Here is a 13,406-nt window from a genome sequence, read left to right as displayed (position 1 = left end):
ATAATATTCTTAGAGGAAGTGAATTAGAAGGATAAACAAAATATCCCTGAGGAGCTGCAAAGATACATATTCTTAGAGGAAGTGAATTAGAAGGATAAACAAAATATCTCTGAGGAGCTGCAAAGATACATTCAATTAGCAAGGATTAATTATTCAAGCCAGAATGGAGATTTGAAATCAGCAATACAATTGCATTAGAAATTAGGTCATATCATTGTTACTCTCTAACCATTGTAGTAGTGTATCAAATGTCTCAACCAAGTTTTTTTAACAACTTTTTGCCAAATCCTCTAACAAGGTGGCATTTCTAGATTGAAGTGTCTAAAGACCTCTAAAAAGGCCACTCCTAATAGGGTGATTAAATCCTATAATAGGATCACACCTAATAGTACATTTTGTAACTTTTAACAGGGTTGGTTCCTAACATGGCTCACATTAAAAAAGTGAAAATCAATAACTAGTTATAATTGGTAGTTTTTCCAAAATTGGGTTTCCACTTTAAACATTGGTGTCACTTGTGTTCATGCTATTTATTTTATGTGTATGAAACTAAGTAGATTAAGGTTAATCATAGATAATATCTTAAGTTCTACATGTTCAGTATTGATTAACTAACAATTGCTATTATAGTGCTTATTGAGTTACAGTATATTGTTAGTGTTACCTAAGTGCCTGTGTATTAATTGACTAACATTTGTTTCTAAAAGTGTTTTGAATTGAAATATAAGGGATGTAGGATTTATTTTAGTGTTACTTCATTCATCCTTCCCCTCTCAATTACTCCTCTTATATTTCCAACACTTTAGTCTTCCAAATATGCTAACAATCTCCCCCATAGGTCTACATCAACATTCATGCTAACATCAACATAGTGCACTATACCAATATTTTTAATATCAATCACACCTATTTTGGTAACAGGGTTTTTGTCATGTCCCCTTTTCAAATAATTAAAAAATAATAATCTTTGCTAAGGCAGGCAAGCCCAAGAAAGTGAAGTTTCGAAAAAAGGGGGTTAATCTTTGGAAACCGTTGGACTAATAAATGAAAATTATTATTAAAATATGTTTCATTAACCTCTTTTGGATGTGAGTTATGGTTACGCCCTCTTTTAATGGGTTTGGAGGCATTTTGGGAGATTCCAGAACTTTATTTTTGCTCATTCTTTGTTATTCTTCAGAGGCTGCCAAACCTGTGGAGAAGGAGACCCAAGAATGGGAGTTTGCAGGTTTCCAGGAAAACCCAAGAATGGGATTTTGTAGGTTTCCAAGAAGGCTAAGGATGGGATTTTGAAGCCATTCCATGTGCATGCTCATACAGAGTTTGCCTTTGTGCTGAACAGTGCAGATTTGTGGGTTTTCGGGTGTGTTTTTTGTATGAGTTTGGTGTTTTCAGTTGAGTATTTCATATTAGTTTGGGTTGCTGCTGTATTTCAGAATTTAAGGTATTAAAATAGAGCTGAATATATGTATTGGGACGTGATTAAACTTCTGAGATAGATTATTAGTGTTTTTGTGGTGTTTCCGGGCATTTTTGTGTTAATTTCGGGAGCCCAATGAGCATAGTTTTTGTCCTACATTTGATAACTGTTGTGTAAAGGATATATAGATCTGGAAATTTCATTTTGTAGGCTGTTATGCTGTTGAAATTTCTATAACAATTTCCACTTTCAAATTTATTAATAATAGGTGAAGCTGTGAAGCTTTTGGCACAATTTCTGGCATACCCGATTTGGGGTTTCTTGAGAAATTTGGTGGATCTTTTTGATATTAATTGTTTGATCTTAAAGATTTGATTAAGGGTTGGAAATATCATAAAAAAATAAGAAAATGGACATTTCAGTGGTATCAGAGCCATGATCTTGCCAGCCTGAGGGTTTGTAGAAGTTTTCATGTCAGTTTTGACAACTACCCAGATCTTGCATGTCATAATTTATGGTTGCATGTTGCTTCTAATTAGCTGCATGTCAAAATTTATGGTTGCATTCTACTTCTAATCATTTGCATGTTAGTTCTTTGTGAATTTGGTGGTTGTAGAAGTTTGCATGTTAGTTTTGACAACTACCCAGATCTTGCATGTTAGTTTTGACAACTACCCAGATCTTGCATGTTAGTTTTGACAACTACCCAGATCTTGCATGTTAGTTTTGATAACTACCCAAATCTTGCATGTCAAAATTTATGGTTGCATTCTACTTCTAATCATTTGCATGTTAGTTCTTGGTGAATTTGGTGGTTGCATGTTGCTTCTAATCAGCTGCATGTCAAAATTTATGGTTGCATGCAACTAAGTGAAAGAGAAAAAAGATATTTGCAGCGAGAAAAGAATAAATAAATTTTGATCAAACCTCTAGTTGAAAGTAAAAGTACAAAATCAAAGGAAGGGAAAAGTATGGCTGAACCAGATGAGATGGCAAAGAAATTCTTCCAAGACATCCAAAATACCCAGAAGCAAATAGTGGATAGTTTGGCAGAAACTAGAGAGGCTTTGCGAATATTGACAGAAAAACTACAAGGAGTTGCATCTATTAATGAGAAAGGGAGCACTTCAGAGGAACCAAGAAATCTGAAATCCACACCATCTAAATCAACCAAAACTATTTTCTTGCCCGCAGATGAGCCACCAGTACCAATTCCAGCCATTAATCATGTGGAAGAGGTTACAGGTAACTTGATTACATTAAGAGCTACTTACAATGGCTTAGATGATGACTTTCATAGTTCGGTTCCTTTTAGATAATATGTGGATATGATGAACACTTTGATGCCCAAGAAAGAGTACAGAAGGGAGCATGACATAAGTGGAAGAGAGCTCAAAAATAAAATAACCAAGTTTATAGCACCTACTTTTGATGGAACAAATAAAATTTCAGCTAGAGCATGGCTACAAAAATTACAGACCTTCTTCACACTTGACCCCATGAAGGAAAGTGATGTTGTTCAAATTGCAAGCCTACACTTGGAAGATGCAGCCTATGATTGGTGGTATCATGGAATGACTACTCAAGGTCATGATCAGGTAACTACATTTGATGATTTTAGTCAAAGAGTGATAGATAGATTTGACCTCAAGGATGATGATTATGAGGATGTTGTTGTGCATGATGGTGAGATACTTGGTAGAGATGAGCAGACATTGAGCATTCATGACTTTTCTAAGAGAGAGTACCAGGCACAGTTAGATGTTTCGTCACATGAGGTTGAGGCTAGTAGTACTTCACATGATTTATCCTGCCAGCTGAAGGTGAGTGAAGACGATATTGTGACTACATTATCTCATCATGATAGGCATGCAAAATTAGTTGGTATTGGTCATATTACTCAAGTGAAGATTTTGCTTGAGTTACCAGCTAATTATAGTTTACGGATATGGACTCGAGATTGTTATATTGGCATTTGGGATTCAGTTGACTGGAAATCTTTAACACTTTTTGGTAGCAGTGATTGTTTGGGTGCTATCATGGATTTGATTAGCAGATTGCACGGTGTTGTCTTTTCTTGTGCCACGAGCTTATCCGATGTTGGTATTAGTTTTTATCCACCGGTGTTGGGCTTTGTTCATATATCCAGTCGACCATACTTGCTGGAATGTGTTGATGATATTTCATATTTGGTAGTGTATACAGATGAGTCCCAAGATCATATTGGCATTGATGACATCCAGGAGGATGCAATGGGCAGTTTTGAAGACTTAGTTTCCTTGGGTAGAGAGGAGTTGGACAACAGTGCTAATGTTTTTGATACTCTGTATGTTGATATGAGCTTTAGATTTGATTCACAAGATATGGATGGTAATACTCTAGAGACTAGTAACTTTGAGGATACTCCTTTAGACAGTGCATCAGAGGAGGTTTGTAGGAGATAGTCAAGCCAGTGCCATCATGTGTCTAATCAGTTGAGAGTTAGTGACCGAGACATTACTGTCACTTGCCAGCATTTTGATGCTTCTCATCAATTATTAGCAGTTTATGGATGGGGTTCTCCTACTAGTGATGAGCAGGAAGGCAGTTATCTTTCCTTGACAAAGATCCACTCTTTATGGGAGGCTATTTGGATTTTGAGACAGAATTATATGCAGTTGGTAGCCGACAAAGATTATCTTATGGAGTGGGGCAGTATAGCATATGATGCATTGTTTGCCAAGGAAGATGAGGCGAGTGAGCTTACTGAGAAGCTTGAGGTGACTTTTGAGATTCTTGAGAGTACACTGTTGGATTTCAAGGAGTCACAGTTTTATTTCACTAAGGTGACCATGGAGTTAGAGCGACTACAGTCTTTACCTGATTCTATATAGTCACAAGCTGTGGTGTTTGGTGATCCGAGAATGTCCATGGCCAAGATTGTCAGAGCCAATGGAGATAGGGATGCATCCATCCTTGATGCTAACATTGGCATATTAGGTTCATTCCCACTAGAGTCAGGTTCTGTTGAGTTGGGTGTTGTAGCAGATTGTTGTATGCCTAACATGGTGGTGGCCTCTAGTACTGATGGCACAGAGACTAGAGATGTATCAAAGATCATGTGTGATGTTGGTGAGTCGACAGTTGGCATGGTTCCAGCTAGTAATACTACTCCCTTGGTGATATCTTTGGAGGTATTAGTCAGTTCCAACATGGTTAATGATCAATTGCAGTTAGTTTCATCTAGATTACAATCTGAGCCATTGACTGAGATTGGTGAATTCTATCAGCATTACACTATGAGGTTCACTCATCAATTTACCTTTGATGACCATGTTGATGAGATGATGATACAGAGATGTACTTTGGTTCCTAGTGCTTATCATCAGTTATGGGACAGTTTGATGCCTCAAGATGAGAGTTGTGATGGGCATGACATGGTGATAGGTTCTGCAGTTGATAGCTTGATAATATGTGACTTAGAGCAGGAGTTTGAGAGTGATGCTTCAGTGGGTGGTTTTATTGATTCTACTCCTTTGGCTATGATGTCTCCTGAATTAGCTAGTGATCAGTCACAGTGGGTTGTATCACTTGTTCATGGTGAGCTGTTGACTAAGGTTGGTTTTTTTAATCAACATTATATTGCAGGGTATGTACATCAGTTAGCATTTGATCCTTGTTTTGAGGAGTTTATGGCTGGAAAATTTGGTTTGGATTCCATTTCTTACTCTTTATCTTGTAATGTCTTTTCACTATCAGCAGTGCATGGGAGTTATAGTTATGAGATAGTGGCAGGTGATTTGCAGAGTTGTGTTGATTGCAGGAGTTGTATAGTGTGTGGATTCTCCATACTTGGTACAGTTTCATTCGAGAGCGTTCACCACTGTTGCAGAGTTGGATTGTACATTCTGTATAGGCCAGTGGGATGCGTTGATGGTATTTACTGTGTTGGTAGTTTGATTTGTCCACTTTACTTGGGTTCTGATGTTCTAAGAGTTTGTGTCTCATGGGTTTTTGGCTATGGTAGTGGTGATTTTGGAGTTTGGTTGAGCTATAATTGTTAGTTTGATTATGGATTCCTCTTGGTCATATTGTAGAGGATATTGCAGGAGCCTGTGTTAATTGGTAGTAGTATAGTTCATGACTACATTTGGGATCCAGGTGGATTGATTGGTTTATTTTTTAGCCATTGCTTGAGGACAAGCAATGTTTGGGAGGGGAGGACTTGTCATGTCCCTTTTTCAAATAATTAAAATATAATAATCTTTGCTAAGGCAGGCAGGCCCAAGAAAGTGAAGTTTCAAAAAAAGGGGGTTAAACTTTGGAAATCGTTGGACTAATAAATGAAAATTATTATTAAAATATGTTTCATTAATCTCTCTTGGACGTGAGTTACGGTTACGCCCTCTTTTAAGGGGTTTGGAGGCATTTTGGGAGATTCCAAAAGTTGATTTTTGCTCATTCTTTGTTATTCTTCAGAGGCTGCCAAACCTGTGGAGAAGGAGACCCAAGAACGGGAGTTTGCAGGTTTCCAGGGAGACCCAAGAATGGGAGTTTGTAGGTTTCCAAGAAGGCTAAGAATGGGAGTTTGAATCCATTCCATGTGCATGCTCATACAGAGTTTGCCTTTGTGCTGAACAGTGCAGATTTGTGGGTTTTCGGGTGTGTTTTTTGTATGAGTTTGGTGTTTTTAGTTGAGTATTTCATATCAGTTTGGGTTGCTATTGTATTTCATAATTTAAGGTATTAAAATAGAGCTGAATATATGTATTTTGAGACGTGATTAAACTTTTGAGATAGATTATTAGTGTTTTTGTGGTGTTTCCGGGCATTTTTGTGTTAATTTCGGGAGACCGATGAGCATAGTTTTTGTCCTACATTTGAGAACTGTTGTGTAAAGGATATACAGATCTGGAAATGTCATTTTGTAGGCTATTATGCTGCTTAAATTTCTGTAAAAATGTCACTTTCAGATTTATTAATAATAGGTGAAGCTGTGAAGCTTTTGGCACAATTTCTGGCATACCCGATTTGGGGTTTCTTGAGAAATTTGGTGGATCTCTGTGATATTAGTTGTTTGATCTTAAAAATCTGATTAAAGGTTGGAAATATCATACAAAAATTAGAAAAGGAACATTTCAGTTTCTATCCACATAAAAATATTTTTTATTTACCATTTGCAATAATATTAAACCCTCATAAAGATTAAGGAAATTAGGTTTTTTTAAATGAGTTGACAAACTATGATACAAGGATGTAGATAATAGGTAGAATGAGAAGGAAGTGTATTTATTCTATCTAAAGTGATTTACTACCACAATATGATAATGGTAGATGGTGGTAGATTTTCCACAAAATATGAGGTATTAGATCATTATCTCAACCATATCCAACCACAATGCCTTAAGGGAACCTTTATCATTTCTACTATGTATATTATTTTGGACCTTATAATTTCTATAGGAAGAAAGAAACTTTGAATTGGTACACTAAAATTATTTTTTTCCATCTAAAACTTCCTTCCTTTCATAATGACATTTTAGACCTTAGTTGTAAGCTCTTTATTAATCTATAACTCTAAGCCATAAACACACAAAATACCTTCCGTTTTGCTTACAACAAAGAATTTTGTAATTTGGGAACCAAACCAATGGACTTTCTCCATATACCATCTTGGACCTTTTATAGAAATTTAAGATAAAAAGCCTCCTTATTTTAATACTTATCATTAACTATTAGTTCTAGTCTATTACAAGAACCTCCCATGTTGGAGCCTAAATTAAGACTTGCATATTACTAAACCACTTACAAATAAAGGAGTATCCTTTAAAAAATCTATTTTTCATATATGAATCCATCATTATTTAAATAAATATTACTTTCCAACCTCATCTTGTAATAGCATCTAAATTTCCAGTGGGATATTATCATTAATTTACAAATTAATCATATGTGGGAAATTAAATCCCCAATTAGATATCCTACTAGTTACTTGGGTACCACCTAGATAGACATCAACTATTTAATAATAATAATAAAATTAGCCTTTCCTTGCATTGAGATGACCAAAAGTGGGAATGGATGAGGGAGTGCGGCTAGAGTTTCTAGCCATGGAGGAGAATTAGAGGAGGACTTTGAAGATAAAATTGGCCGTGATTTTTTTTCTAGGTTTTTATTCTGCATGGTGACTACTTAATGGAACCATGGGCTCATTTCTATGGGATTACTACTCTTATGGTGTCATTGGGTCTATTTTTGGGGATTAGGGTTCCTAGGTTCATGGCTTGCATAGAGGTACCCTTTTGTAGTTGTTATGTGGCTCTTGGCCTCCTCATTGCTATTTCCTAGTAGAACCTCATGGGTATCTTTTGTGGTAGTGTTTCTTGTCTTCAATTTCATTAATGAAGAGGTGGGATGTGTGGGAATCTACCTCTTTTATTGGTGGCTTGGGTTCATGGTTGCTCCAACATGGTTGGGCTTTCCTTTATGATATTCCTAAGGGATGCCCTTAGTGCCCTTTTTGTCCTAGAGTGATTTTAATATTATTGAGGGCCCTTAGAACTCTTTTCTTTTTTGAGTTTGGTGATGCTCTATTCTCTTGGGAGTCCTTTAGATTTATGAATTTGACTGTGGGAATCTAGTTGTTTGGATCTTGGGGAACCCCTCACATTGGAGAGTGTATACCATTTAATTTTAGGCTTTCAATTGCCTCTATAAGTATTAGAGTCTTCTTTTTGGAGGATGATGAGGCACTTTATTTTCTTGTGGATTTTTTTGGGATCATTTTCAGACCTAGTGTCTTCCTATGGTTTGGTTATTGGATCTTAGCTTGGCCTCTTTTGGTTTCTAGTTAGAGGTCTATTCTTTTGATGGCCAAGTACCTCTTTGGTCACTTTTTTCTTTGAAATATATTTCTCTTCATTGACTCTACTCCTTTATAGTTCCTTTTAATTTGGTTGATCCTATCCCTATTGAAGTGGGGGTTTTTTAATGTTTTTATTCCGTGGGTTAGGCTTTTCTTTTGTCTTTTAACCTTTCTATTTGATTTTCTAGAGGGGAAAACCATTCCTTTTGAGGTGGATATTGGAGTTTGGAAGGTGGTGCTCAATGGATGATTGTGGTTTTCTCTATTAATTCATAGAAAATATTTGGATTTGAATGTGGGTTGTGGTTGATGCTCAAGGATAGGGAGGGTTGTCTCAATCCCAAGTACTATTATGGGAGACATTTAGCTTCATCTCAATCCTAAATGATCAATTTTTTATGGTTGATGATAACATGGTTTTATGCATCATGTCTAAACCCAATGATGGAAGGATTTAGCCTTGTGATTGTTCTCTTGGTCAACATGTATCTTTTTGGCTTTTACATATTTTTTTTGCAAATGGGTGCTAGTTTGGGGCTATTGGTTTTTAGTGACTTATCTATTGTAGTATCCTACTATGATGAGGCTTCAAAAACCTCTTAAAATTTGTAGGTAAATGGTTTTTGAGCCCTTCCAAAACTTATTTTTTATCTTTTGACAGTCAATTACAAATTCACCAATCTCTCTCTTGGTTGCAGTTTGTTTCTCTATCTTGGGTTGCTAGACTATTTCTGTAATATCCATGAATAAGTTTCATTTTGATGGGGATCTATATCCCCTCTAAAATATACTTTTAAGGGGTTTCTAGTCCCCTCAAAATTATTTGTTACTCCAATTTAAAAAAATTTCTTCATGTCCTTAATAATATTATTAATCCTCCCATTAGAAGAGGATAAACCTTTAAAACAATTAACTATATTTATCGAATCACTTTCAAGCCATATTTATCCCATACCTTTACCCTTGGGCATTTTTATTCCAATCTAGATAAGAAAAGATACAACAAATATGTTTCCCAAAATAGTAAAGACATTTATCTATCTAAAAGGTGAATTAGATTAGGAGGATCTACCACAGGCCTAGTTGAGGGTTCCAAAGGTTCTCTTGTGGAAGGTAGGTAGAATTTTTTTATGTATACCTATTTACAACAATAAATCATTCTTATCATGATATGGAATTTAATTTTTCTTTTTGGTTGTTTAATTATATTGAAGAATCTATTTTTGACAATAATGGATTAAAAGGCCTTAATTAGGTGAATATTCCAATCTAATCTTACCATCATCCCAACTCATACTTCTAACACAAGTTTAATTGCAATTCCTTCTTATATAATGCAATAGTGGTACCCTTACCACCCAGGTTCTACTTCCTCTTCCTTTTACCTGGGGTCCAAGTTGAATTTGATTCTTTCTTACAAGATCACCAAGTCTACGGACAACTATAGTTCGTCTCACCATTGAAGCTTTTCTAGATACATAAATACAATTTAGAGCCCTTAAAATGATTCTAAGATGTTAGAGACCAAATATAATGAGACTTCCTTTTGTGAGAACTCTAGCTCCTCTAAGAAGACTAGTTCCTCTAGCTTTGATGTCTTACACAAACATTCTCCTCCCCCTTACCCTTGATTTATAAAACCTACTAAACATAAGGTATTCTCTGCCATAAGCTCTAAAAAACTATAAAATCTGAAAAACTATAAAATAAACATATAGGGCTTTTAACACCCAATAGAGATCTCGGAATGGAAATCAAAAATTCCAAACTAAAAATTGAAATGATGAAATTAATAAGTAAAACTGGGAGGTCCTCATGAGCAATATCAAGGTGCTGATTGACTACTATAAAGACTAGGTGAAGAGCATGATACTCACTATTGAGGTCACACAAAAGATAGTTGAAAAATACATAGAATAAGAAAACAAGGAGAAAGGAAATTCTATCTTCACCTCCCGGGGGCCTTGTATCTCAATCAAAAAATAGAAGCCTCTGATGGATCTCCCTAATTTCTCTACATAGGACAATAATGCATGGATTTGAGTGTAAAGCGTGTCTCGTTCAAAGAGAAATTGAAGATTTTTCAGAACAAGTGATAAGTCATGAATGGATTATATTCTCTTTTCTCTAGATAATTTTTCAGTTGATTCTTACTATATTTTTCTACTTCTTTGTGCTTTTTATAATGTTCCAATCTTAATGTTTCATTTAGAGATTAACATTTGTTTCCCTCTAATTAAAGTGGCTTGCCACATTTTTTATTTAAAAAAATAGTTATACTATATTGACATTTAATTATTGTGAATTGTATTTTGAAATAGATTTAAAATAATTTTACAGGTCAACATAATCTATGCAGTTGTCTTTGTAATTTACAATTATATAAACATAGTGCTAATTATAAAGATTTTACAGAAATAGTTGCAAGTAAAGTGGACTTCAAATTTGGAGGAAATTATATGATTAAGGGCAATTGAGCTAGAGTGGTATTAGAATGGGTGACCTTTCAAGAGTCCATGTGCTCCACCTCTATGAATATCAGTTAGATGCAATTAATGCTAAGTAGTCCATATTTCATGAAAAAATAGATCTTTATGAACTAATATTCACAAACATAGATCAACAAATTTATGGAAAACTATATAATTAAATATATCACAATGTAATTTACTATAAGAAATGTCTCTTATTTACTAAATATTATATTTAGTCAAAATTGACCTAAACATGCATGTCGTGAACACTTCTAAGAAAAGCCAACACTGAAACATAAGCAAAACTGTAGACCAATGAAGTAAATTTCAAATAAGAGAACAAGCATTGAAACGCTGACTTATCCCTGTATCCATTTGCTTTAGGAAGCTATTCTATGATAAGAGAAAAGAATGACGAGTGATTATCAATACTAACTTTTCCTACTGGTGTCTATCGCCTTTCTGAAGCCCTCACTCGAGCTCTTCTAGTGATTGCACGCCCACAATAATATATGTGCGCGTTAACACAGTATATCTTATTACATATATCTTAAACAGATATTCTAGATCAAACCATATTAATAGATAAATGTATGATCTAGACAACGGATGGTTTCAATATAACAGGAGCCATCAAAACTAATCTAATACTACATCCAATAACTCGAATCTAATATTAGTTCCAATAATTGAAATCTAACACTACATCCAATAACTGAAATCTAACACCCTCTACAAACAATATCTATTTGATGTATACATAATGCGTTGATAGTCTACTCAAACTTCATCCTGTTGTTCGCTAGAGTTAAAGAGCCTGCGCAAGCCAAAGCTTAATACACAGGCAATCCATCCTCCCAACAAAACTCTCAAACTCCCTTTGACAACAGAAGAGCAAGCAAAGTAGGCTCCAATGGCGCCAATCAAAATGAGAACCAAGCTGGAAACGCCTGCCAGCAACCCAACTCGAGCTACGTAATGAGTGGCAAAAACAGCAGAAATTAAAGGGAAAAGCGCTCCGGCAGAAAAAGCAAGGGCCGATGCACAAGCCGCGTCAATAGGGTCTGGAAGGCTAATTATAAATGTTGCATGTTCGAATCCCTTGATGGACTTATTTTCTCTCTGGAAATTTGCCAGTTCAACGTCATACTGTGTTTTCACAGAAATGAATTCGCCAATCGCCATGCTACATGCACCCGCCGCCACAGCCGCAAGACCCGCCTCAAACACGGTTTTTGCACCTGATTTTCCCGCGCCGGTGCCAATCATGAGCCACGCTGTGCTCACAACTCCCTCGTTCACTCCCAAAATGGCTGCACGAAGCCATTGCCCTCTTTGCAGATAATCTTTGTTTTCCTTTCTCACAGATATTGGAGAAGATGGCATGGCAATGGCAAGGTTTGAGCTTTTAGGGTTAGGGTTTGGGGAAGGCGTGGCGAAGGCGATGGTTGGAATTTTAGGGTTTGATGGGGAAGGCATGGGAATATTTGAATTTTTAGGGTTTGAAATTGGTGATTCCTCCGTAATCCCTCCTGCTGACTCTTTCATCATTCTCTTTAATTCCATCGTCTCCAACTGAAAAATTGATGGGCTTGTTACTCTACTCTCCATTATTTTCTGCAAGTCTTAGGTATAAAGATAATTTATCAGCTCCCAAAATAATTTAAAAAGAGAAACAACATAGCATTCAATAAGATCTAGAAATGGGTTTCGAAAGGTACCAGTGACACATATAGAATATATCTGTCATGTAATCAGCTGCAGCTTTCTCTTATTATGTTGTTTGTTCTGTTTTCTTTTGCTGTGGCTGCTGATTTTCCCAAATTGATTTTTAATAATCTAAAACATCCAAGAAACAAAGAAACAAATGTTCTTAAAGAGTTCCGTGTATAGAATCATATAGGAAAAAAGAGAACGAGAAACAAATTAATAGCATTGAAGAAGATGAGAATGCGATAGAAATCTGATCAGAACATACATGAGAAACATCAACTGCACAAAGCTTTTACAGAAATTTCCAGTAGAATCCCTTATATAGAATTTCAATAGCAATATAAAATCAGGGGGATGTTTACAATTTCTATGAATGCATGAGGTGTAAGTGGACTGTATAGGGGTTAACTTCCAGAAGATTCCTCTGCCGACAATAAATTAGAAATATCAATTTTCCGTGTGAGAAGAATATACCGATCAAGCTTTTCTGTAGTTCACTAGATCTTTTTGAGTCACAAATATAATACATACATTGTTAGTGTTCCCACGTAATATCTGGTCTCCTCCCATTTTTTAATCTCATTAGCAAAGAAGAACAACTTGGGGAAGGTTTTAGCGGCCAGAACACCAACAAGAGTGGAAAACAACCGTTTCAGAAAATCCATGGTAGGTAAGTGCATGTTCGCTTAACAAGTCAACACCAACTACTTCTTTCCTTATAAGTAATGCTTTAGCGGATCATATTATTAAAAGCCAGGCTCTTATATTAATAAAAGAGAAAAAATAATTATAAGAGGTAGAATAACTTGTAGCTTATTATTTGGAGAATGCAAATATATAAATTCATTTCACTTCAACAAGCTATTATAATTATAAATTCATCTAATTTCAACAGTATTTTATAATTATATACTAATAAAAATACACTTGGATATGATTGACAATTAATTGGAGA

The 13,406-nt window shown here is 35.5% G+C and overlaps 1 pseudogene; it reads right to left on the bottom strand.

The window, feature by feature from the left end:
* Positions 1-11,518: 11,518 nt before the first annotated feature.
* Positions 11,519-12,355, bottom strand: LOC149563679 (vacuolar iron transporter homolog 1 pseudogene; annotated as a pseudogene).
* Between the last annotated feature and the right edge of the window lie 1,051 nt (positions 12,356-13,406).

Source organism: Cupressus sempervirens, chromosome 4 (assembly GCF_028749045.1).
Source record: "Cupressus sempervirens isolate cs-2001-9-10 chromosome 4, ASM2874904v1, whole genome shotgun sequence".
Classification (NCBI taxonomy): domain Eukaryota; kingdom Viridiplantae; phylum Streptophyta; class Pinopsida; order Cupressales; family Cupressaceae; genus Cupressus; species Cupressus sempervirens.
Note: the sequence above shows the minus strand (reverse complement) of the source record. Positions and strands in the feature narration are given on the sequence as shown.